This window comes from Stenella coeruleoalba (assembly GCF_951394435.1).
Source record: "Stenella coeruleoalba genome assembly, chromosome: 1".
Lineage (NCBI taxonomy): Eukaryota > Metazoa > Chordata > Mammalia > Artiodactyla > Delphinidae > Stenella > Stenella coeruleoalba.
The window spans coordinates 156,248,122-156,266,896 of NC_137169.1; positions in this window are offsets into that span (position 1 = coordinate 156,248,122).

Sequence of the window (18,775 nt, forward strand, 5' to 3'; positions counted from 1 at the left end):
GATTTGTTGCAAAGCATTATCGCAGCAAGACCTGACTAATACAACGTTCTCCAAATCACTGCCATGTCCCCGGCTGCCACCGTGCCTACGTGTAAGGCAACTGTGTCCTCGAACTTTGAGAACTCCTGAATTCTCGGTGCCTCTCCAACACAATGTACGTGGCTAAGGTGTCCCCAGATAACCTCACTAACGTACCACCGAGACCGCCCTAAGCTTTTATTGAACGTAATGCAACGCTCTTTCTATTCGTTCTCTGTTTCTACGTGGGTAAAATGCTTTCCGTCAGTCTAAAAGGATGGAAAATCGGCACAAAACACTCCGTGGATAGTTGTTTTTCACAAAGGAAAATCACAAACGAAACAGGCATTTCGCCAGGTGCAGAGCACTAACGCCCCCTAGTGCCTCTCAATGCCAAGTGGACAGAGGCACTTCATTAAATATCGAATCCCAGCTCTCTCCGCTTGAGAGGGAGAGCAAGCCATTCTCAGGTGGAGGAGGGCTGTTTTCAGCAGCTATCTGCAACGTTCTGTGGACCTGGCCACTGTGTAGCTACAAAGAAACCTTTTGTCTGAGGAACCTAACTAAAGAAACTTGAAAGTGGAGGAAGAGAGAAAGAATGAGACAACACCCTCATCTCGGTGACTCATCCACTTATTCGTTCACTTACCAAATCAAATATCCACTACGCGTAGAGAGTCCTGGGCTGAAAACCCGCACAGAACACGGAGACGTACCCCCATTCGCAGGGAGGTTAGGTACCAGAGAGGGAGACAAGATGTAGATTACCTTACGGCAGTTCCGCACATGTCCTGTTAAAGTGTTTGCAGCTCCAGGGGAGAGAAGGGATCCAGAAATCGCTTGGATTCTCAGTGAAGTCTTCCCAGAGAAGGAGGTGCAAAATAGGCGGACTGGAAGAAACAAAAAAATTAACCTCGTGGGTAGATATGAAACGGAGCAGAGGTGCACAGATACTTAGACCCCGTTCTTTCTTGACACGTCTGGAAAGTGAAACTGAAGCCAAATTACGGAGGGCCTTGAGTGTCAGTCTTCGGAGCTTGGCCGTACGGGGTTGACAGCGGGTGCCACGGACGGCTCGGACGAGGGCAAGGGCATAACCCAAGAGCCCTGGGAGGTGTAGGAGAGGTCGCAGCGAGGGAGATAGAAAGGCATGCGATTCTCCGAAGCAGTCACCGTAACCCAGGTGTAAACTCATAAACGGTAGACGCCGAGTAAGGGCGACACAGATGGCAGGGAGGAGTACGAGGGACACTAGAAAGGAAAACGCTCAGGGCTTCACCAGGGATCGGGTGCATTCCTTTCTCCCTCTAACAGAGGTTATCAGTAACCGGGCTAGTCGCTGGGAATCAAGAGTAAGCCAAAGAGGCGTGATCTCTTCTTCCTCACGGACCACCACGGGGTAAACTTACCTACCTGAAACTGGATGGGAAAGGCGATGACGGCCATAAGCGAGAGGTGCGTGGTGTCACGTGAGCTACGGTAGGGGGACGTGATGAGCTGAGTAGGTAAGGGGACGCTTTCTTGACCAAGTGACACCTGAGAAGAGATGAGAAGGGTGAGGCGGCATCGGTCAGCTGCAAACTAAACAGAGGGACACTGCCTGCAGAGGGGCAGCACGGGCCATGCGCCGTTGTAAGTATGCAGGCCTGAGAGGAGGCCACTGTGGGCAGGATGACTGAGAATGGAAGGAAGGAGCTGCAAGACGAGGCCGCAGAGATCACGCTCCACCCTGCCCAGGCAATGCCCTGCCCTGCGGACTAGCACACCCAGAGAGAGAGTACCGGTGCACAGCCAGCTGAGAAGCCTGCTCGAGGATGCAAGGCAAGGCTGCTTCTTTCACCAAGGAAGTCTTGCCTGGTAAACTAAACGGCGTATCGATGGAGCGGACACGTGATTGTACATTCTGAAGCAGGCGCCCCGCCTTACGGAACGGCGACGGTTCTCAGGGGGGCCGGGCAGGAGCCGCTCCGCGCGTCTGTCCCAGGGACCCACCCGCCTGCGGGACCTCCGGCCGCCTCGCAGGAAGCTACGACGCCCAGCCCCGTGGCTACCTGTGCAGCGAGGTGTACTCCGCGGACGCGTGCCACACACACTTCAAGTGGGAGGGCGGCCTGAGTGGCAAGGCGAGAGGCCGGCCTGCCGCGCGTACCAAGAAGGCGCTCTTCGGCCTGGGCCTAGGTGCTTGCGCCGCCCCCCTGGGCCTACCGGGCTCTGAGGGCCCTGCCCTGGACCCCCTGCCCCCCTGCCCTTGGTTCAGTCACAGCAGAGGTGGCCACACCCACACCCTCTGTGACCTCGGCGTTCCACCCTCCTGCAGCCCCGCCCGCCCCCCCTCCGCCGGTTGCCCTGGGCTACGGAAGCTGCATCCTGGGGCCAGGGGGTTCCCAGGAGGCCAAGGGAAGACACGATGGCCTTAAGTGAGTCGCAGAGGCCTTACGTGGGCTTGTGTGGTTGGGTTCACCTCTTACGTTTCACCGAACTCTGCGAGAAGACAGGGACCTGCAGCCTCACAGTTGGGCTCCACGGTAAGGTGTGCGGGACAGACCTCAAACTGACCCACGGCATGGAGCGACACCCGCCATCGAGAGGTCTACAAGAGAGCCGCTGCAGCTAGCCCACAGGTCCCAGAAAACTAGATGCCTCTTTATGTAAGTGAGTTTTGGGGAGATTTGTTGCAAAGCATTATCGCAGCAAGAGCTGACTAATACAACGTTCTCCAAATCACTGCCATGTCCACGGCTGCCACCGTGCCTACGTGTAAGGCAACTGTGTCCTCGAACTTTGAGAACTCCTGAATTCTCGGTGCCTCTCCAACACAATGTACGTGGCTAAGGTGTCCCCAGATAACCTCACTAACGTACCACCGAGACCGCCCTAAGCTTTTATTGAACGTAATGCAACGCTCTTTCTATTCGTTCTCTGTTTCTACGTGGGTAAAATGCTTTCCGTCAGTCTAAAAGGATGGAAAATCGGCACAAAACACTCCGTGGATAGTTGTTTTTCACAAAGGAAAATCACAAACGAAACAGGCATTTCGCCGGGTGCAGAGCACTAACGCCCCCTAGTGCCTCTCAATGCCAAGTGGACAGAGGCACTTCATTAAATATCGAATCCCAGCTCTCTCCGCTTGAGAGGGAGAGCAAGCCATTCTCAGGTGGAGGAGGGCTGTTTTCAGCAGCTATCTGCAACGTTCTGTGGACCTGGCCACTGTGTAGCTGCAAGGAAACCTTTTGTCTGAGGAACCTAACTAAAGAAACTTGAAAGTGGAGGAAGAGAGAAAGAATGAGACAACACCCTCATCTCAGTGACTCATCCACTTATTCGTTCACTTACCAAATCAAATATCCACTACGCGTAGAGAGTCCTGGGCTGAAAACCCGCACAGAACACGGAGACGTACCCCCATTCGCAGGGAGGTTAGGTACCAGAGAGGGAGACAAGATGTAGATTACCTTACGGCAGTTCCGCACATGTCCTGTTAAAGTGTTTGCAGCTCCAGGGGAGAGAAGGGATCCAGAAATCGCTTGGATTCTCAGTGAAGTCTTCCCAGAGAAGGAGGTGCAAAATAGGCGGACTGGAAGAAACAAAAAAATTAACCTCGTGGGTAGATATGAAACGGAGCAGAGGTGCACAGATACTTAGACCCCGTTCTTTCTTGACACGTCTGGAAAGTGAAACTGAAGCCAAATTACGGAGGGCCTTGAGTGTCAGTCTTCGGAGCTTGGCCGTACGGGGTTGACAGCGGGTGCCACGGACGGCTCGGACGAGGGCAAGGGCATAACCCAAGAGCCCTGGGAGGTGTAGGAGAGGTCGCAGCGAGGGAGATAGAAAGGCATGCGATTCTCCGAAGCAGTCACCGTAACCCAGGTGTAAACTCATAAACGGTAGACGCCGAGTAAGGGCGACACAGATGGCAGGGAGGAGTACGAGGGACACTAGAAAGGAAAACGCTCAGGGCTTCACCAGGGATCAGGTGCATTCCTTTCTCCCTCTAACAGAGGTTATCAGTAACCGGGCTAGTCGCTGGGAATCAAGAGTAAGCCAAAGAGGCGTGATCTCTTCTTCCTCACGGACCACCACGGGGTAAACTTACCTACCTGAAACTGGATGGGAAAGGCGATGACGGCCATAAGCGAGAGGTGCGTGGTGTCACGTCAGCTACGGTAGGGGGACGTGATGAGCTGAGTAGGTAAGGGGACGCTTTCTTGACCAAGTGACACCTGAGAAGAGATGAGAAGGGTGAGGCGGCATCGGTCAGCTGCAAACTAAACAGAGGGACACTGCCTGCAGAGGGGCAGCACGGGCCATGCGCCGTTGTAAGTATGCAGGCCTGAGAGGAGGCCACTGTGGGCAGGATGACTGAGAATGGAAGGAAGGAGCTGCAAGACGAGGCCGCAGAGATCACGCTCCACCCTGCCCAGGCGATGCCCTGCCCTGCGGACTAGCACACCCAGAGAGAGAGTACCGGTGCACAGCCAGCTGAGAAGCCTGCTCGAGGATGCAAGGCAAGGCTGCTTCTTTCACCAAGGAAGTCTTGCCTGGTAAACTAAACGGCGTATCGATGGAGCGGACACGTGATTGTACATTCTGAAGCAGGCGCCCCGCCTTACGGAACGGCGACGGTTCTCAGGGGGGCCGGGCAGGAGCCGCTCCACGCGTCTGTCCCAGGGACCCACCCGCCTGCGGGACCTCCGGCCGCCTCGCAGGAAGCTACGACGCCCAGCCCCGCGGCTACCTGTGCAGCGAGGTGTACTCCGCGGACGCGTGCCACACACACTTCAAGTGGGAGGGCGGCCTGAGTGGCAAGGCGAGAGGCCGGCCTGCCGCGCGTACCAAGAAGGCGCTCTTCGGCCTGGGCCTAGGTGCTTGCGCCGCCCCCCTGGGCCTACCGGGCTCTGAGGGCCCTGCCCTGGACCCCCTGCCCCCCTGCCCTTGGTTCAGTCACAGCAGAGGTGGCCACACCCACACCCTCTGTGACCTCGGCGTTCCACCCTCCTGCAGCCCCGCCCGCCCCCCCTCCGCCGGTTGCCCTGGGCTACGGAAGCTGCATCCTGGGGCCAGGGGGTTCCCAGGAGGCCAAGGGAAGACACGATGGCCTTAAGTGAGTCGCAGAGGCCTTACGTGGGCTTGTGTGGTTGGGTTCACCTCTTACGTTTCACCGAACTCTGCGAGAAGACAGGGACCTGCAGCCTCACAGTTGGGCTCCACGGTAAGGTGTGCGGGACAGACCTCAAACTGACCCACGGCATGGAGCGACACCCGCCATCGAGAGGTCTACAAGAGAGCCGCTGCAGCTAGCCCACAGGTCCCAGAAAACTAGATGCCTCTTTATGTAAGTGAGTTTTGGGGAGATTTGTTGCAAAGCATTATCGCAGCAAGAGCTGACTAATACAACGTTCTCCAAATCACTGCCATGTCCACGGCTGCCACCGTGCCTACGTGTAAGGCAACTGTGTCCTCGAACTTTGAGAACTCCTGAATTCTCGGTGCCTCTCCAACACAATGTACGTGGCTAAGGTGTCCCCAGATAACCTCACTAACGTACCACTGAGACCGCCCTAAGCTTTTATTGAACGTAATGCAACGCTCTTTCTATTCGTTCTCTGTTTCTACGTGGGTAAAATGCTTTCCGTCAGTCTAAAAGGATGGAAAATCGGCACAAAACACTCCGTGGATAGTTGTTTTTCACAAAGGAAAATCACAAACAAAACAGGCATTTCGCCAGGTGCAGAGCACTAACGCCCCCTAGTGCCTCTCAATGCCAAGTGGACAGAGGCACTTCATTAAATATCGAATCCCAGCTCTCTCCGCTTGAGAGGGAGAGCAAGCCATTCTCAGGTGGAGGAGGGCTGTTTTCAGCAGCTATCTGCAACGTTCTGTGGACCTGGCCACTGTGTAGCTACAAGGAAACCTTTTGTCTGAGGAACCTAACTAAAGAAGCTTGAAAGTGGAGGAAGAGAGAAAGAATGAGACAACACCCTCATCTCGGTGACTCATCCACTTACTCGTTCACTTACCAAATCAAATATCCACTACGCGTAGAGAGTCCTGGGCTGAAAACCCGCACAGAACACGGAGACGTACCCCCATTCGCAGGGAGGTTAGGTACCAGAGAGGGAGACAAGATGTAGATTACCTTACGGCAGTTCCGCACATGTCCTGTTAAAGTGTTTGCAGCTCCAGGGGAGAGAAGGGATCCAGAAATCGCTTGGATTCTCAGTGAAGTCTTCCCAGAGAAGGAGGTGCAAAATAGGCGGACTGGAAGAAACAAAAAAATTAACCTCGTGGGTAGATATGAAACGGAGCAGAGGTGCACAGATACTTAGACCCCGTTCTTTCTTGACACGTCTGGAAAGTGAAACTGAAGCCAAATTACGGAGGGCCTTGAGTGTCAGTCTTCGGAGCTTGGCCGTACGGGGTTGACAGCGGGTGCCACGGACGGCTCGGACGAGGGCAAGGGCATAACCCAAGAGCCCTGGGAGGTGTAGGAGAGGTCGCAGCGAGGGAGATAGAAAGGCATGCGATTCTCCGAAGCAGTCACCGTAACCCAGGTGTAAACTCATAAACGGTAGACGCCGAGTAAGGGCGACACAGATGGCAGGGAGGAGTACGAGGGACACTAGAAAGGAAAACGCTCAGGGCTTCACCAGGGATCGGGTGCATTCCTTTCTCCCTCTAACAGAGGTTATCAGTAACCGGGCTAGTCGCTGGGAATCAAGAGTAAGCCAAAGAGGCGTGATCTCTTCTTCCTCACGGACCACCACGGGGTAAACTTACCTACCTGAAACTGGATGGGAAAGGCGATGACGGCCATAAGCGAGAGGTGCGTGGTGTCACGTGAGCTACGGTAGGGGGACGTGATGAGCTGAGTAGGTAAGGGGACGCTTTCTTGACCAAGTGACACCTGAGAAGAGATGAGAAGGGTGAGGCGGCATCGGTCAGCTGCAAACTAAACAGAGGGACACTGCCTGCAGAGGGGCAGCACGGGCCATGCGCCGTTGTAAGTATGCAGGCCTGAGAGGAGGCCACTGTGGGCAGGATGACTGAGAATGGAAGGAAGGAGCTGCAAGACGAGGCCGCAGAGATCACGCTCCACCCTGCCCAGGCGATGCCCTGCCCTGCGGACTAGCACACCCAGAGAGAGAGTACCGGTGCACAGCCAGCTGAGAAGCCTGCTCGAGGATGCAAGGCAAGGCTGCTTCTTTCACCAAGGAAGTCTTGCCTGGTAAACTAAACGGCGTATCGATGGAGCGGACACGTGATTGTACATTCTGAAGCAGGCGCCCCGCCTTACGGAACGGCGACGGTTCTCAGGGGGGCCGGGCAGGAGCCGCTCCACGCGTCTGTCCCAGGGACCCACCCGCCTGCGGGACCTCCGGCCGCCTCGCAGGAAGCTACGACGCCCAGCCCCGCGGCTACCTGTGCAGCGAGGTGTACTCCGCGGACGCGTGCCACACACACTTCAAGTGGGAGGGCGGCCTGAGTGGCAAGGCGAGAGGCCGGCCTGCCGCGCGTACCAAGAAGGCGCTCTTCGGCCTGGGCCTAGGTGCTTGCGCCGCCCCCCTGGGCCTACCGGGCTCTGAGGGCCCTGCCCTGGACCCCCTGCCCCCCTGCCCTTGGTTCAGTCACAGCAGAGGTGGCCACACCCACACCCTCTGTGACCTCGGCGTTCCACCCTCCTGCAGCCCCGCCCGCCCCCCCTCCGCCGGTTGCCCTGGGCTACGGAAGCTGCATCCTGGGGCCAGGGGGTTCCCAGGAGGCCAAGGGAAGACACGATGGCCTTAAGTGAGTCGCAGAGGCCTTACGTGGGCTTGTGTGGTTGGGTTCACCTCTTACGTTTCACCGAACTCTGCGAGAAGACAGGGACCTGCAGCCTCACAGTTGGGCTCCACGGTAAGGTGTGCGGGACAGACCTCAAACTGACCCACGGCATGGAGCGACACCCGCCATCGAGAGGTCTACAAGAGAGCCGCTGCAGCTAGCCCACAGGTCCCAGAAAACTAGATGCCTCTTTATGTAAGTGAGTTTTGGGGAGATTTGTTGCAAAGCATTATCGCAGCAAGAGCTGACTAATACAACGTTCTCCAAATCACTGCCATGTCCACGGCTGCCACCGTGCCTACGTGTAAGGCAACTGTGTCCTCGAACTTTGAGAACTCCTGAATTCTCGGTGCCTCTCCAACACAATGTACGTGGCTAAGGTGTCCCCAGATAACCTCACTAACGTACCACTGAGACCGCCCTAAGCTTTTATTGAACGTAATGCAACGCTCTTTCTATTCGTTCTCTGTTTCTACGTGGGTAAAATGCTTTCCGTCAGTCTAAAAGGATGGAAAATCGGCACAAAACACTCCGTGGATAGTTGTTTTTCACAAAGGAAAATCACAAACAAAACAGGCATTTCGCCAGGTGCAGAGCACTAACGCCCCCTAGTGCCTCTCAATGCCAAGTGGACAGAGGCACTTCATTAAATATCGAATCCCAGCTCTCTCCGCTTGAGAGGGAGAGCAAGCCATTCTCAGGTGGAGGAGGGCTGTTTTCAGCAGCTATCTGCAACGTTCTGTGGACCTGGCCACTGTGTAGCTACAAGGAAACCTTTTGTCTGAGGAACCTAACTAAAGAAACTTGAAAGTGGAGGAAGAGAGAAAGAATGAGACAACACCCTCATCTCGGTGACTCATCCACTTACTCGTTCACTTACCAAATCAAATATCCACTACGCGTAGAGAGTCCTGGGCTGAAAACCCGCACAGAACACGGAGACGTACCCCCATTCGCAGGGAGGTTAGGTACCAGAGAGGGAGACAAGATGTAGATTACCTTACGGCAGTTCCGCACATGTCCTGTTAAAGTGTTTGCAGCTCCAGGGGAGAGAAGGGATCCAGAAATCGCTTGGATTCTCAGTGAAGTCTTCCCAGAGAAGGAGGTGCAAAATAGGCGGACTGGAAGAAACAAAAAAATTAACCTCGTGGGTAGATATGAAACGGAGCAGAGGTGCACAGATACTTAGACCCCGTTCTTTCTTGACACGTCTGGAAAGTGAAACTGAAGCCAAATTACGGAGGGCCTTGAGTGTCAGTCTTCGGAGCTTGGCCGTACGGGGTTGACAGCGGGTGCCACGGACGGCTCGGACGAGGGCAAGGGCATAACCCAAGAGCCCTGGGAGGTGTAGGAGAGGTCGCAGCGAGGGAGATAGAAAGGCATGCGATTCTCCGAAGCAGTCACCGTAACCCAGGTGTAAACTCATAAACGGTAGACGCCGAGTAAGGGCGACACAGATGGCAGGGAGGAGTACGAGGGACACTAGAAAGGAAAACGCTCAGGGCTTCACCAGGGATCGGGTGCATTCCTTTCTCCCTCTAACAGAGGTTATCAGTAACCGGGCTAGTCGCTGGGAATCAAGAGTAAGCCAAAGAGGCGTGATCTCTTCTTCCTCACGGACCACCACGGGGTAAACTTACCTACCTGAAACTGGATGGGAAAGGCGATGACGGCCATAAGCGAGAGGTGCGTGGTGTCACGTGAGCTACGGTAGGGGGACGTGATGAGCTGAGTAGGTAAGGGGACGCTTTCTTGACCAAGTGACACCTGAGAAGAGATGAGAAGGGTGAGGCGGCATCGGTCAGCTGCAAACTAAACAGAGGGACACTGCCTGCAGAGGGGCAGCACGGGCCATGCGCCGTTGTAAGTATGCAGGCCTGAGAGGAGGCCACTGTGGGCAGGATGACTGAGAATGGAAGGAAGGAGCTGCAAGACGAGGCCGCAGAGATCACGCTCCACCCTGCCCAGGCGATGCCCTGCCCTGCGGACTAGCACACCCAGAGAGAGAGTACCGGTGCACAGCCAGCTGAGAAGCCTGCTCGAGGATGCAAGGCAAGGCTGCTTCTTTCACCAAGGAAGTCTTGCCTGGTAAACTAAACGGCGTATCGATGGAGCGGACACGTGATTGTACATTCTGAAGCAGGCGCCCCGCCTTACGGAACGGCGACGGTTCTCAGGGGGGCCGGGCAGGAGCCGCTCCACGCGTCTGTCCCAGGGACCCACCCGCCTGCGGGACCTCCGGCCGCCTCGCAGGAAGCTACGACGCCCAGCCCCGCGGCTACCTGTGCAGCGAGGTGTACTCCGCGGACGCGTGCCACACACACTTCAAGTGGGAGGGCGGCCTGAGTGGCAAGGCGAGAGGCCGGCCTGCCGCGCGTACCAAGAAGGCGCTCTTCGGCCTGGGCCTAGGTGCTTGCGCCGCCCCCCTGGGCCTACCGGGCTCTGAGGGCCCTGCCCTGGACCCCCTGCCCCCCTGCCCTTGGTTCAGTCACAGCAGAGGTGGCCACACCCACACCCTCTGTGACCTCGGCGTTCCACCCTCCTGCAGCCCCGCCCGCCCCCCCTCCGCCGGTTGCCCTGGGCTACGGAAGCTGCATCCTGGGGCCAGGGGGTTCCCAGGAGGCCAAGGGAAGACACGATGGCCTTAAGTGAGTCGCAGAGGCCTTACGTGGGCTTGTGTGGTTGGGTTCACCTCTTACGTTTCACCGAACTCTGCGAGAAGACAGGGACCTGCAGCCTCACAGTTGGGCTCCACGGTAAGGTGTGCGGGACAGACCTCAAACTGACCCACGGCATGGAGCGACACCCGCCATCGAGAGGTCTACAAGAGAGCCGCTGCAGCTAGCCCACAGGTCCCAGAAAACTAGATGCCTCTTTATGTAAGTGAGTTTTGGGGAGATTTGTTGCAAAGCATTATCGCAGCAAGAGCTGACTAATACAACGTTCTCCAAATCACTGCCATGTCCACGGCTGCCACCGTGCCTACGTGTAAGGCAACTGTGTCCTCGAACTTTGAGAACTCCTGAATTCTCGGTGCCTCTCCAACACAATGTACGTGGCTAAGGTGTCCCCAGATAACCTCACTAACGTACCACTGAGACCGCCCTAAGCTTTTATTGAACGTAATGCAACGCTCTTTCTATTCGTTCTCTGTTTCTACGTGGGTAAAATGCTTTCCGTCAGTCTAAAAGGATGGAAAATCGGCACAAAACACTCCGTGGATAGTTGTTTTTCACAAAGGAAAATCACAAACGAAACAGGCATTTCGCCGGGTTCAGAGCACTAACGCCCCCTAGTGCCTCTCAATGCCAAGTGGACAGAGGCACTTCATTAAATATCGAATCCCAGCTCTCTCCGCTTGAGAGGGAGAGCAAGCCATTCTCAGGTGGAGGAGGGCTGTTTTCAGCAGCTATCTGCAACGTTCTGTGGACCTGGCCACTGTGTAGCTACAAAGAAACCTTTTGTCTGAGGAACCTAACTAAAGAAACTTGAAAGTGGAGGAAGAGAGAAAGAATGAGACAACACCCTCATCTCGGTGACTCATCCACTTACTCGTTCACTTACCAAATCAAATATCCACTACGCGTAGAGAGTCCTGGGCTGAAAACCCGCACAGAACACGGAGACGTACCCCCATTCGCAGGGAGGTTAGGTACCAGAGAGGGAGACAAGATGTAGATTACCTTACGGCAGTTCCGCACATGTCCTGTTAAAGTGTTTGCAGCTCCAGGGGAGAGAAGGGATCCAGAAATCGCTTGGATTCTCAGTGAAGTCTTCCCAGAGAAGGAGGTGCAAAATAGGCGGACTGGAAGAAACAAAAAAATTAACCTCGTGGGTAGATATGAAACGGAGCAGAGGTGCACAGATACTTAGACCCCGTTCTTTCTTGACACGTCTGGAAAGTGAAACTGAAGCCAAATTACGGAGGGCCTTGAGTGTCAGTCTTCGGAGCTTGGCCGTACGGGGTTGACAGCGGGTGCCACGGACGGCTCGGACGAGGGCAAGGGCATAACCCAAGAGCCCTGGGAGGTGTAGGAGAGGTCGCAGCGAGGGAGATAGAAAGGCATGCGATTCTCCGAAGCAGTCACCGTAACCCAGGTGTAAACTCATAAACGGTAGACGCCGAGTAAGGGCGACACAGATGGCAGGGAGGAGTACGAGGGACACTAGAAAGGAAAACGCTCAGGGCTTCACCAGGGATCGGGTGCATTCCTTTCTCCCTCTAACAGAGGTTATCAGTAACCGGGCTAGTCGCTGGGAATCAAGAGTAAGCCAAAGAGGCGTGATCTCTTCTTCCTCACGGACCACCACGGGGTAAACTTACCTACCTGAAACTGGATGGGAAAGGCGATGACGGCCATAAGCGAGAGGTGCGTGGTGTCACGTGAGCTACGGTAGGGGGACGTGATGAGCTGAGTAGGTAAGGGGACGCTTTCTTGACCAAGTGACACCTGAGAAGAGATGAGAAGGGTGAGGCGGCATCGGTCAGCTGCAAACTAAACAGAGGGACACTGCCTGCAGAGGGGCAGCACGGGCCATGCGCCGTTGTAAGTATGCAGGCCTGAGAGGAGGCCACTGTGGGCAGGATGACTGAGAATGGAAGGAAGGAGCTGCAAGACGAGGCCGCAGAGATCACGCTCCACCCTGCCCAGGCGATGCCCTGCCCTGCGGACTAGCACACCCAGAGAGAGAGTACCGGTGCACAGCCAGCTGAGAAGCCTGCTCGAGGATGCAAGGCAAGGCTGCTTCTTTCACCAAGGAAGTCTTGCCTGGTAAACTAAACGGCGTATCGATGGAGCGGACACGTGATTGTACATTCTGAAGCAGGCGCCCCGCCTTACGGAACGGCGACGGTTCTCAGGGGGGCCGGGCAGGAGCCGCTCCACGCGTCTGTCCCAGGGACCCACCCGCCTGCGGGACCTCCGGCCGCCTCGCAGGAAGCTACGACGCCCAGCCCCGCGGCTACCTGTGCAGCGAGGTGTACTCCGCGGACGCGTGCCACACACACTTCAAGTGGGAGGGCGGCCTGAGTGGCAAGGCGAGAGGCCGGCCTGCCGCGCGTACCAAGAAGGCGCTCTTCGGCCTGGGCCTAGGTGCTTGCGCCGCCCCCCTGGGCCTACCGGGCTCTGAGGGCCCTGCCCTGGACCCCCTGCCCCCCTGCCCTTGGTTCAGTCACAGCAGAGGTGGCCACACCCACACCCTCTGTGACCTCGGCGTTCCACCCTCCTGCAGCCCCGCCCGCCCCCCCTCCGCCGGTTGCCCTGGGCTACGGAAGCTGCATCCTGGGGCCAGGGGGTTCCCAGGAGGCCAAGGGAAGACACGATGGCCTTAAGTGAGTCGCAGAGGCCTTACGTGGGCTTGTGTGGTTGGGTTCACCTCTTACGTTTCACCGAACTCTGCGAGAAGACAGGGACCTGCAGCCTCACAGTTGGGCTCCACGGTAAGGTGTGCGGGACAGACCTCAAACTGACCCACGGCATGGAGCGACACCCGCCATCGAGAGGTCTACAAGAGAGCCGCTGCAGCTAGCCCACAGGTCCCAGAAAACTAGATGCCTCTTTATGTAAGTGAGTTTTGGGGAGATTTGTTGCAAAGCATTATCGCAGCAAGAGCTGACTAATACAACGTTCTCCAAATCACTGCCATGTCCACGGCTGCCACCGTGCCTACGTGTAAGGCAACTGTGTCCTCGAACTTTGAGAACTCCTGAATTCTCGGTGCCTCTCCAACACAATGTACGTGGCTAAGGTGTCCCCAGATAACCTCACTAACGTACCACTGAGACCGCCCTAAGCTTTTATTGAACGTAATGCAACGCTCTTTCTATTCGTTCTCTGTTTCTACGTGGGTAAAATGCTTTCCGTCAGTCTAAAAGGATGGAAAATGGGCACAAAACACTCCGTGGTTAGTTGTTTTTCACAAAGGAAAATCACAAACGAAACAGGCATTTCGCCGGGTTCAGAGCACTAACGCCCCCTAGTGCCTCTCAATGCCAAGTGGACAGAGGCACTTCATTAAATATCGAATCCCAGCTCTCTCCGCTTGAGAGGGAGAGCAAGCCATTCTCAGGTGGAGGAGGGCTGTTTTCAGCAGCTATCTGCAACGTTCTGTGGACCTGGCCACTGTGTAGCTGCAAAGAAACCTTTTGTCTGAGGAACCTAACTAAAGAAACTTGAAAGTGGAGGAAGAGAGAAAGAATGAGACAACACCCTCATCTCGGTGACTCATCCACTTATTCGTTCACTTACCAAATCAAATATCCACTACGCGTAGAGAGTCCTGGGCTGAAAACCCACACAGAACACGGAGACGTACCCCCATTCGCAGGGAGGTTAGGTACCAGAGAGGGAGACAAGATGTAGATTACCTTACGGCAGTTCCGCACATGTCCTGTTAAAGTGTTTGCAGCTCCAGGGGAGAGAAGGGATCCAGAAATCGCTTGGATTCTCAGTGAAGTCTTCCCAGAGAAGGAGGTGCAAAATAGGCGGACTGGAAGAAACAAAAAAATTAACCTCGTGGGTAGATATGAAACGGAGCAGAGGTGCACAGATACTTAGACCCCGTTCTTTCTTGACACGTCTGGAAAGTGAAACTGAAGCCAAATTACGGAGGGCCTTGAGTGTCAGTCTTCGGAGCTTGGCCGTACGGGGTTGACAGCGGGTGCCACGGACGGCTCGGACGAGGGCAAGGGCATAACCCAAGAGCCCTGGGAGGTGTAGGAGAGGTCGCAGCGAGGGAGATAGAAAGGCATGCGATTCTCCGAAGCCGTCACCGTAACCCAGGTGTAAACTCATAAACGGTAGACGCCGAGTAAGGGCGACACAGATGGCAGGGAGGAGTACGAGGGACACTAGAAAGGAAAACGCTCAGGGCTTCACCAGGGATCGGGTGCATTCCTTTCTCCCTCTAACAGAGGTTATCAGTAACCGGGCTAGTCGCTGGGAATCAAGAGTAAGCCAAACAGGCGTGATCTCTTCTTCCTCACGGACCACCACGGGGTAAACTTACCTACCTGAAACTGGATGGGAAAGGCGATGACGGCCATAAGCGAGAGGTGCGTGGTGTCACGTCAGCTACGGTAGGGGGACGTGATGAGCTGAGTAGGTAAGGGGACGCTTTCTTGACCAAGTGACACCTGAGAAGAGATGAGAAGGGTGAGGCGGCATCGGTCAGCTGCAAACTAAACAGAGGGACACTGCCTGCAGAGGGGCAGCACGGGCAATGCGCCGTTGTAAGTATGCAGGCCTGAGAGGAGGCCACTGTGGGCAGGATGACTGAGAATGGAAGGAAGGAGCTGCAAGACGAGGCCGCAGAGATCACGCTCCACCCTGCCCAGGCGATGCCCTGCCCTGCGGACTAGCACACCCAGAGAGAGAGTACCGGTGCACAGCCAGCTGAGAAGCCTGCTCGAGGATGCAAGGCAAGGCTGCTTCTTTCACCAAGAAAGTCTTGCCTGGTAAACTAAACGGCGTATCGATGGAGCGGACACGTGATTGTACATTCTGAAGCAGGCGCCCCGCCTTACGGAACGGCGATGGTTCTCAGGGGGGCCGGGCAGGAGCCGCTCCGCGCGTCTGTCCCAGGGACCCACCCGCCTGCGGGACCTCCGGCCGCCTCGCAGGAAGCTACGACGCCCAGCCCCGTGGCTACCTGTGCAGCGAGGTGTACTCCGCGGACGCGTGCCACACACACTTCAAGTGGGAGGGCGGCCTGAGTGGCAAGGCGAGAGGCCGGCCTGCCGCGCGTACCAAGAAGGCGCTCTTCGGCCTGGGCCTAGGTGCTTGCGCCGCCCCCCTGGGCCTACCGGGCTCTGAGGGCCCTGCCCTGGACCCCCTGCCCCCCTGCCCTTGGTTCAGTCACAGCAGAGGTGGCCACACCCACACCCTCTGTGACCTCGGCGTTCCACCCTCCTGCAGCCCCGCCCGCCCCCCCTCCGCCGGTTGCCCTGGGCTACGGAAGCTGCATCCTGGGGCCAGGGGGTTCCCAGGAGGCCAAGGGAAGACACGCTGGCATTAAGTGAGTCGCAGAGGCCTTACGTGGGCTTGTGTGGTTGGGTTCACCTCTTACGTTTCACCGAACTCTGCGAGAAGACAGGGACCTGCAGCCTCACAGTTGGGCTCCACGGTAAGGTGTGCGGGACAGACCTCAAACTGACCCACGGCATGGAGCGACACCCGCCATCGAGAGGTCTACAAGAGAGCCGCTGCAGCTAGCCCACAGATCCCAGAAAACTAGATGCCTCTTTATGTAAGTGAGTTTTGGGGAGATTTGTTGCAAAGCATTATCGCAGCAAGAGCTGACTAATACAACGTTCTCCAAATCACTGCCATGTCCACGGCTGCCACCGTGCCTACGTGTAAGGCAACTGTGTCCTCGAACTTTGAGAACTCCTGAATTCTCGGTGCCTCTCCAACACAATGTACGTGGCTAAGGTGTCCCCAGATAACCTCACTAACGTACCACCGAGACCGCCCTAAGCTTTTATTGAACGTAATGCAACGCTCTTTCTATTCGTTCTCTGTTTCTACGTGGGTAAAATGCTTTCCGTCAGTCTAAAAGGATGGAAAATCGGCACAAAACACTCTGTGGATAGTTGTTTTTCACAAAGGAAAATCACAAACGAAACAGGCATTTCGCCGGGTGCAGAGCACTAACGCCCCCTAGTGCCTCTCAATGCCAAGTGGACAGAGGCACTTCATTAAATATCGAATCCCAGCTCTCTCCGCTTGAGAGGGAGAGCAAGCCATTCTCAGGTGGAGGAGGGCTGTTTTCAGCAGCTATCTGCAACGTTCTGTGGACCTGGCCACTGTGTAGCTACAAGGAAACCTTTTGTCTGAGGAACCTAACTAAAGAAACTTGAAAGTGGAGGAAGAGAGAAAGAATGAGACAACACCCTCATCTCGGTGACTCATCCACTTATTCGTTCACTTACCAAATCAAATATCCACTACGTGTAGAGAGTCCTGGGCTGAAAACCCGCACAGAACACGGAGACGTACCCCCATTCGCAGGGAGGTTAGGTACCAGAGAGGGAGACAAGATGTAGATTACCTTACGGCAGTTCCGCACATGTCCTGTTAAAGTGTTTGCAGCTCCAGGGGAGAGAAGGGATCCAGAAATCGCTTGGATTCTCAGTGAAGTCTTCCCAGAGAAGGAGGTGCAAAATAGGCGGACTGGAAGAAACAAAAAAATTAACCTCGTGGGTAGATATGAAACGGAGCAGAGGTGCACAGATACTTAGACCCCGTTCTTTCTTGACACGTCTGGAAAGTGAAACTGAAGCCAAATTACGGAGGGCCTTGAGTGTCAGTCTTCAGAGCTTGGCCGTACGGGGTTGACAGCGGGTGCCACGGACGGCTCGGACGAGGGCAAGGGCATAACCCAAGAGCCCTGGGAGGTGTAGGAGAGGTCGCAGCGAGGGAGATAGAAAGGCATGCGATTCTCCGAAGCAGTCACCGTAACCCAGGTGTAAACTCATAAACGGTAGACGCCGAGTAAGGGCGACACAGATGGCAGGGAGGAGTACGAGGGACACTAGAAAGGAAAACGCTCAGGGCTTCACCAGGGATCGGGTGCATTCCTTTCTCCCTCTAACAGAGGTTATCAGTAACCGGGCTAGTCGCTGGGAATCAAGAGTAAGCCAAAGAGGCGTGATCTCTTCTTCCTCACGGACCACCACGGGGTAAACTTACCTACCTGAAACTGGATGGGAAAGGCGATGACGGCCATAAGCGAGAGGTGCGTGGTGTCACGTGAGCTACGGTAGGGGGACGTGATGAGCTGAGTAGGTAAGGGGACGCTTTCTTGACCAAGTGACACCTGAGAAGAGATGAGAAGGGTGAGGCAGCATCGGTCAGCTGCAAACTAAACAGAGGGACACTGCCTGCAGAGGGGCAGCACGGGCCATGCGCCGTTGTAAGTATGCAGGCCTGAGAGGAGGCCACTGTGGGCAGGATGACTGAGAATGGAAGGAAGGAGCTGCAAGACGAGGCTGCAGAGATCACGCTCCACCCTGCCCAGGCGATGCCCTGTCCTGCGGACTAGCACACCCAGAGAGAGAGTACCGGTGCACAGCCAGCTGAGAAGCCTGCTCGAGGATGCAAGGCAAGGCTGCTTCTTTCACCAAGAAAGTCTTGCCTGGTAAACTAAACGGCGTATCGATGGAGCGGACACGTGATTGTACATTCTGAAGCAGGCGCCCCGCCTTACGGAACGGCGACGGTTCTCAGGGGGGCCGGGCAGGAGCCGCTCCGCGCGTCTGTCCCAGGGACCCACCCGCCTGCGGGACCTCCAGCCGCCTCGTAGGAAGCTACGAGGCCCAGCCCCGTGGCTACCTGTGCAGCGAGGTGTACTCCGCGGACGCGTGCCACACACACTTCAAGTGGGAGGGCGGCCTGAGTGGCAAGGCGAGAGGCCGGCCTGCCGCGCGTACCAAGAAGGCGCTCTTCGGCCTGGGCCTAGGTGCTTGCGCCGCCCCCCTGGGCCTACCGGGCTCTGAGGGCCCTGCCCTGGACCCCCTGCCCCCCTGCCCTTGGTTCAGTCACAGCAGAGGTGGCCACACCCACACCCTCTGTGACCTCGGCGTTCCACCCTCCTGCAGCCCCGCCCGCCCCCCCTCCGCCGGTTGCCCTGGGCTACGGAAGCTGCATCCTGGGGCCAGGGGGTTCCCAGGAGGCCAAGGGAAGACACGATGGCCTTAAGTGAGTCGCAGAGGCCTTACGTGGGCTTGTGTGGTTGGGTTCACCTCTTACGTTTCACCGAACTCTGCGAGAAGACAGGGACCTGCAGCCTCACAGTTGGGCTCCACGGTAAGGTGTGCGGGACAGACCTCAAACTGACCCACGGCATGGAGCGACACCCGCCATCGAGAGGTCTACAAGAGAGCCGCTGCAGCTAGCCCACAGGTCCCAGAAAACTAGATGCCTCTTTATGTAAG